The sequence below is a fragment of the Anomaloglossus baeobatrachus genome, chromosome 6 (assembly GCF_048569485.1).
Source record: "Anomaloglossus baeobatrachus isolate aAnoBae1 chromosome 6, aAnoBae1.hap1, whole genome shotgun sequence".
Taxonomy (NCBI): Eukaryota; Metazoa; Chordata; class Amphibia; order Anura; family Aromobatidae; genus Anomaloglossus; species Anomaloglossus baeobatrachus.
The window spans coordinates 402397983-402405793 of record NC_134358.1 but is presented as its reverse complement, the minus strand read 5'-3'; the positions used below and the strand labels follow the sequence as shown (position 1 = coordinate 402405793).

The 7811-nt window shown below is 41.8% G+C and overlaps 2 long non-coding RNA genes across 2 annotated transcripts; one reads left to right on the top strand and one right to left on the bottom strand.

Moving 5' to 3' along the window:
- Window positions 1–401: 401 nt before the first annotated feature.
- Window positions 402–1271, bottom strand: LOC142244381 (uncharacterized). The gene is made up of 4 exons (XR_012724534.1): window positions 969–1271; window positions 808–872; window positions 573–638; window positions 402–476 (listed from the first exon to the last, which is right to left on the bottom strand). It is a non-coding gene; the product is annotated as an uncharacterized LOC142244381 (long non-coding RNA).
- Window positions 1272–2776: 1505 nt separating this feature from the next.
- LOC142244380 (uncharacterized) lies at window positions 2777–3718 on the top strand. The gene is made up of 4 exons (XR_012724533.1): window positions 2777–3079; window positions 3176–3240; window positions 3411–3476; window positions 3573–3718. It is a non-coding gene; the product is annotated as an uncharacterized LOC142244380 (long non-coding RNA).
- Window positions 3719–7811: the final 4093 nt, after the last annotated feature.

The window sequence follows — 7811 nt, the reverse complement described above, 5'->3', positions numbered from 1 at the left end:
GAGAAACACCCGGTAATAATTCCCGGACGTCATCATGTCACAACCTTGCTTATTCAACATCATCACATCTTGGTGAGACATCAAGGTCGTTTGCTTACCGAAGGGAGTCAACGAACGGCTGGACTATGGATAGTCGGAGCGAAGAGAAGCGTGAGCAAACTCATCTTCAACTGCGTTACGTGTCGCAAACTTCGTGGCATGTTTCAAAACCAGAAGATGGCTAATCTTCCACCTGACAGGCTCAGTACTGAACCCCCTTTCACCAACGTTGGACTGGATGTGTTCGGCCCCTGGTCCGTAGCTACAAGACGCACTAGGAAGGTCCATGCCGAAGCAAAGTGTTGGGCAGTTCTATTCACCTGTTTAAAAATATATAGAAAACCCCGGCACACAAAATGAAACTTGGAATGAACTTTTATTCAGTTTTTATTCAGTTTTTTTGTTGACGTTTCGGCAAAAGATTGCCTTTTTCAAAACTAAAGAAATAAACATATATACATATATATTAGTACCATAAATACATAGAATATTATTAATCATATCCATGTAAATCATAATAACATCATATATACCTAATGAAATCCTGGAAACATGTATATCTTGTGAAGAATATCATTAGACTTGATAGGAATATTGATCTAAAATAAAGGCCCATATATTAGAAACAACAAAAAAATTTTTTTCATATATATATATATACATATCAATATCATATACATCTCAAGACCTCCCCATTATGGGACAACAGTAAGACAAGAAACATCAAAAAAAACAGATCCATATATAGCAATAAAGCATATAGATTACCTTAATTGGCATAACTGAAAAATCCTAGTGAGGATATAGGAAACGAATGCCACAATAAAGGTAAACTGAAAAGTAGAGGCATAGTGGTCAGACAAGTAAAACAGAAAGCAATTCACATAAAGAGACAATTCCCATAGAAAGACCAAGCGCCAAACCATTACCTGTACCCTGGGAGATCAGTGGTGGAGTGGAAAGAAACAGAGCCGCAGTGAGGTTTAAATACCTAGTGAGGGCGGGCCTACCTAATTGATTGATCCAAGGAGGAACGCATGATGACACGCAAGCCAGCGCATGCGCGGTAAATGCGGAAGTACGCGCATGCGCAGTAGCAAAAGAACCAGTGAGATGAAGCGCACAATGAGACACAAGCAACACGGAAGTGCGCGCATGCGTGAAACAGAAAAAGGAGCGGTGAAACGGGGTGACCCGGATAGAAGCTCCATGTTAACTGAAGAAACCTCATCGTGTCTAAAAAGAAACAAAGAAAAGAAATATGAATAACAGTAACAATATAATTACTAGTTGGAAGACTTCTAATAACATTGGCAAGATTACACCAAACATTAGAGCGAACATAAGTTATGAATAATTAATATCTAAACAATTTAATTTAAATAAACCAAAAAATAGGACGGACCCCATATCTCCTGCTCAATAATCATACTCCCTATTCAAACCATTAGGGGAAAGAGTATTAAGCATATGAATCCAATAGGATTCTCTGTTCTTCAATTTACGGACCCTGTCACCTCCTCGTCTCAATGGAGAAACATGCTCCAATACTTGAAAACGAAGTTGGGACACTGTGTGTCCACATTGTTGAAAATGATGAGGAATTGGTAACATAGTCATTCCACATCGAATGGTGGATTTATGTTTCCCTATGCGGTCTCGGACATGCTGGGTGGTCTCCCCAACATATCCGAGACCGCACGGACACTTTATTAAATAAATAACAAATGATGTGTCACAAGTGAAAAAATCTTTTATGTGAAAAACCTTCCCAGTTCGGGGATGTGTAAATTGACTACCCTTAGTCATATTTGAGCAATGGGGACAATGAAGACACGGATAATTACCCTTCTTGGGTGTCGAAAGAAAGGTCTGTCGAGACCGAAGAATCGAAGATCCGATGTCCGCTTTGACCAAAAGGTCACGGAGATTAGGGGAACGTTTATAACTGAATAATGGGGGAGTTGAAAACTCAGTAATTTTCGGATAAGATCTCTGCAATACTTGCCAATGTCTAAGTATAATATTCTTAATAAGAGGATGGTATGGGTGGAATGTATTAACAAAGGAAATTAGAGGACCTAATCTCCTAGGTTTTATTACGATCTGTGGGTTTCACATACATGTCAGAAAGAATTCTGCCTCCTTGGTCCAAATGAATCAATGTATCAAGAAAATTGATACAAGATGCATTCACATGTTGAGTAAAAGAAAGACCAGTTACCCTGGTATTTAAGTACTGAAAGAATTCATCAAAAAGCAACTGAGATCCAGTAAAGACAATGAAAATGTCATCTATGTATCGTTTATAAAACGCTACATGATTGCGAAACCACCATTCGATGTGGAATGACTATGTTACCAATTCCTCATCATTTTCAACAATGTGGACACACAGTGTCCCAACTTCGTTTTCAAGTATTGGAGCATGTTTCTCCATTGAGACGAGGAGGTGACAGGGTCCGTAAATTGAAGAACAGAGAATCCTATTGGATTCATATGCTTAATACTCTTTCCCCTAATGGTTTGAATAGGGAGTATGATTATTGAGCAGGAGATATGGGGTCCGTCCTATTTTTTGGTTTATTTAAATTAAATTGTTTAGATATTAATTATTCATAACTTATGTTCGCTCTAATGTTTGGTGTAATCTTGCCAATGTTATTAGAAGTCTTCCAACTAGTAATTATATTGTTACTGTTATTCATATTTCTTTTCTTTGTTTCTTTTTAGACACGATGAGGTTTCTTCAGTTAACATGGAGCTTCTATCCGGGTCACCCCGTTTCACCGCTCCTTTTTCTGTTTCACGCATGCGCGCACTTCCGTGTTGCTTGTGTCTCATTGTGCGCTTCATCTCACTGGTTCTTTTGCTACTGCGCATGCGCGTACTTCCGCATTTACCGCGCATGCGCTGGCTTGCGTGTCATCATGCGTTCCTCCTTGGATCAATCAATTAGGTAGGCCCGCCCTCACTAGGTATTTAAACCTCACTGCGGCTCTGTTTCTTTCCACTCCACCACTGATCTCCCAGGGTACAGGTAATGGTTTGGCGCTTGGTCTTTCTATGGGAATTGTCTCTTTATGTGAATTGCTTTCTGTTTTACTTGTCTGACCACTATGCCTCTACTTTTCAGTTTACCTTTATTGTGGCATTCGTTTCCTATATCCTCACTAGGATTTTTCAGTTATGCCAATTAAGGTAATCTATATGCTTTATTGCTATATATGGATCTGTTTTTTTTTGATGTTTCTTGTCTTACTGTTGTCCCATAATGGGGAGATCTTGAGATGTATATGATATTGATATGTATATATATATATATGAAAAAAATTTTTTTGTTGTTTCTAATATATGGGCCTTTATTTTAGATCAATATTCCTATCAAGTCTAATGATATTCTTCACAAGATATACATGTTTCCAGGATTTCATTAGGTATATATGATGTTATTATGATTTACATGGATATGATTAATAATATTCTATGTATTTATGGTACTAATATATATGTATATATGTTTATTTCTTTAGTTTTGAAAAAGGCAATCTTTTGCCGAAACGTCAACAAAAAAACTGAATAAAAACTGAATAAAAGTTCATTCCAAGTTTCATTTTGTGTGCCGGGGTTTTCTATATATTTTTATACGTGTCGTTTCCCCTGAGCACCTCAATCAGTGAGCCGGACTTTCACTCAGTGCTATTCACCTGTTTGTCTGTCAGAGCTGTTCATATCGAAGTAATAGAATCTATGGACACTTCAAGTTTCATAAATGCACTTCGACGCTTCATCGCTATCAGAGGCCCTGTGAAGCACATTCGTTCTGATAGAGGCACGAACTTTATTGGAGCAGCAAGAGAACTCCAAATCCCTTCCAATCTAGACATTACAAATGTAGAGAGTAGAGTTGAGCGCGGTTCGTGGTTCGTGGTTCTCCAGTTCTAGGCTCGAGTGATTTTGGGGCATGTTCTAGATCGAACTAGAACTCGAGCTTTCTGCAAAAGCTCGATAGTTCTAGAAACGTTCGAGAACGGTTCTAGCAGCCAAAAAACAGCTAAATCTTAGCTTGGTTTCTGCTGTAATAGTGTAAGTCACTCTGTGAATCAAACTATTATCACATTTCAGTGTATAGTGTGCGTGAACAGCGCCTTCAGATCACTGCTGTTTCTATAATGGCGATCGCCATTTTTTTTTTTTTTTTTCTTGTCTTCCTTCCCTAAGCGCGCGCGTCTTGTGGGGCTGGCCAGCATGTCAGCCAATCACAGACACACACACACCTAAGTGGACTTTGAGGCAGAGAAGCAACGGCATGTGTGATAGGATCTGCATGTCACATGTCCCTGCATTATAAAACCGGACATTTTCTTCACGATCGCCATTATCTGCCTTCTGCGTCTTTGGTGTCAGACATCACTGTCGCAGTTCCGTCCTTTGTCCTATCGCCGATACAGCTGTATGCGCTGCATACACAGCGTTAGACAGCTTAGGGAGAGCACATTCTAGCAGTCCTTTTAAGGGCTCGTACCGGCAGGGTCAGAGAGCCATAGGTGACAGGTCCTGCAAACAGCAACAGCGTCTGTGTAGCCCAGGTCAGGGATTTCCTCCCTGCATTTCACCATTAGGAGGGAATAGAAAGGCAGGCTTCCATTCCTCTACCCAGAGCACCACAATCCTGCCACTGTACCCTCTTGTCCTCTGCACACTCCAACTCATTCTAACTAAGCCATTATACTAGCAAACACTCAGTGTACCTAGTGGCATCCTATACGTGGCTATTGGACTTTGCTATAGTCCCACTAGTGCCAAGACATTTGCAGAGCGCATCTGCCTGCGTTGCACACTCCAACTAATTATAACGAAGCCATTATACTAGCACACACTCAGTGTACCTAGTGGCATCCTATACGTGGCTATTGGACTTTGCTATAGTCCCACTAGGGCCAAGACATTTGCAGAGCACATCTGCCTGCATTGCACACTCCAACAAATTATAACGAAGCCATTATACTAGCAAACACTCAGTGTACCTAGTGGCATCCTATACGTGGCTATTGGACTTTGCTATAGTCCCACTAGGGCCAAGACATTTTCAGAGCACATCTGCCTGCATTGCACACTCCAAGTTTTTTAAACTAAGCAATTTTACTAGCAAACACTCAGTGTACCTAGTGGCATCCTATACGTGGCTATTGGACTTTGCTATAGTCCCACTAGTGCAAAGACATTAGCAGAGCACATCTGCCTGCATTGCACACTCCAAGTTTTTTAAACTCAGCCATTATACTAGCAAACACACAGTGTACCTAGTGGCATCCTATACGTGGCTATTGGACTTTGCTATAGTCCCACTAGTGCCAAGACATTTGCAGAGCGCATCTGCCTGCGTTGCACACTCCAACTAATTATAACGAAGCCATTATACTAGCAAACACTCAGTGTACCTAGTGGCATCCTATACGTGGCTATTGGACTTTGCTATAGTCCCACTAGTGCCAAGACATTTGCAGAGCGCATCTGCCTGCGTTGCACACTACAACAAATTATAACGAAGCCATTATACTAGCAAACACTCAGTGTACCTAGTGGCATCCTATACGTGGCTATTGGACTTTGCTATAGTCCCACTAGTGCCAAGACATTTGCAGAGCGCATCTGCCTGCGTTGCACACTCCAACTAATTATAACGAAGCCATTATACTAGCAAACACTCAGTGTACCTAGTGGCATCCTATACGTGGCTATTGGACTTTGCTATAGTCCCACTAGTGCCAAGACATTTGCAGAGCGCATCTGCCTGCGTTGCACACTACAACAAATTATAACGAAGCCATTATACTAGCAAACACTCAGTGTACCTAGTGGCATCCTATACGTGGCTATTGGACTTTGCTATAGTCCCACTAGTGCAAAGACATTAGCAGAGCACATCTGCCTGCATTGCACACTCCAAGTTTTTTAAACTCAGCCATTATACTAGCAAACACACAGTGTACCTAGTGGCATCCTATACGTGGCTATTGGACTTTGCTATAGTCCCACTAGTGCCAAGACATTTGCAGAGCGCATCTGCCTGCGTTGCACACTCCAACAAATTATAACGAAGCCATTATACTAGCAAACACTCAGTGTACCTAGTGGCATCCTATACGTGGCTATTGGACTTTGCTATAGTCCCACTAGTGCCAAGACATTTGCAGAGCGCATCTGCCTGCGTTGCACACTCCAACTAATTATAACGAAGCCATTATACTAGCACACACTCAGTGTACCTAGTGGCATCCTATACGTGGCTATTGGACTTTGCTATAGTCCCACTAGTGCCAAGACATTTGCAGAGCGCATCTGCCTGCGTTGCACACTCCAACTAATTATAACGAAGCCATTATACTAGCACACACTCAGTGTACCTAGTGGCATCCTATACGTGGCTATTGGACTTTGCTATAGTCCCACTAGTGCCAAGACATTTGCAGAGCGCATCTGCCTGCGTTGCACACTACAACAAATTATAACGAAGCCATTATACTAGCAAACACTCAGTGTACCTAGTGGCATCCTATACGTGGCTATTGGACTTTGCTATAGTCCCACTAGTGCCAAGACATTTGCAGAGCGCATCTGCCTGCGTTGCACACTCCAACTAATTATAACGAAGCCATTATACTAGCACACACTCAGTGTACCTAGTGGCATCCTATACGTGGCTATTGGACTTTGCTATAGTCCCACTAGGGCCAAGACATTTGCAGAGCACATCTGCCTGCATTGCACACTCCAAGTTTTTTAAACTAAGCAATTTTACTAGCAAACACTCAGTGTACCTAGTGGCATCCTATACGTGGCTATTGGACTTTGCTATAGTCCCACTAGTGCAAAGACATTAGCAGAGCACATCTGCCTGCATTGCACACTCCAAGTTTTTTAAACTCAGCCATTATACTAGCAAACACTCAGTGTACCTAGTGGCATCCTATACGTGGCTATTGGACTTTGCTATAGTCCCACTAGTGCCAAGACATTTGCAGAGCGCATCTGCCTGCGTTGCACACTCCAACAAATTATAACGAAGCCATTATACTAGCAAACACTCAGTGTACCTAGTGGCATCCTATACGTGGCTATTGGACTTTGCTATAGTCCCACTAGTGCCAAGACATTTGCAGAGCGCATCTGCCTGCGTTGCACACTCCAACTAATTATAACGAAGCCATTATACTAGCACACACTCAGTGTACCTAGTGGCATCCTATACGTGGCTATTGGACTTTGCTATAGTCCCACTAGTGCCAAGACATTTGCAGAGCGCATCTGCCTGCGTTGCACACTACAACAAATTATAACGAAGCCATTATACTAGCAAACACTCAGTGTACCTAGTGGCATCCTATACGTGGCTATTGGACTTTGCTATAGTCCCACTAGTGCAAAGACATTAGCAGAGCACATCTGCCTGCATTGCACACTCCAAGTTTTTTAAACTCAGCCATTATACTAGCAAACACACAGTGTACCTAGTGGCATCCTATACGTGGCTATTGGACTTTGCTATAGTCCCACTAGTGCCAAGACATTTGCAGAGCGCATCTGCCTGCGTTGCACACTCCAACAAATTATAACGAAGCCATTATACTAGCAAACACTCAGTGTACCTAGTGGCATCCTATACGTGGCTATTGGACTTTGCTATAGTCCCACTAGTGCCAAGACATTTGCAGAGCGCATCTGCCTGCGTTGCACACTCCAACTAATTATAACGAAGCCATTATACTAGC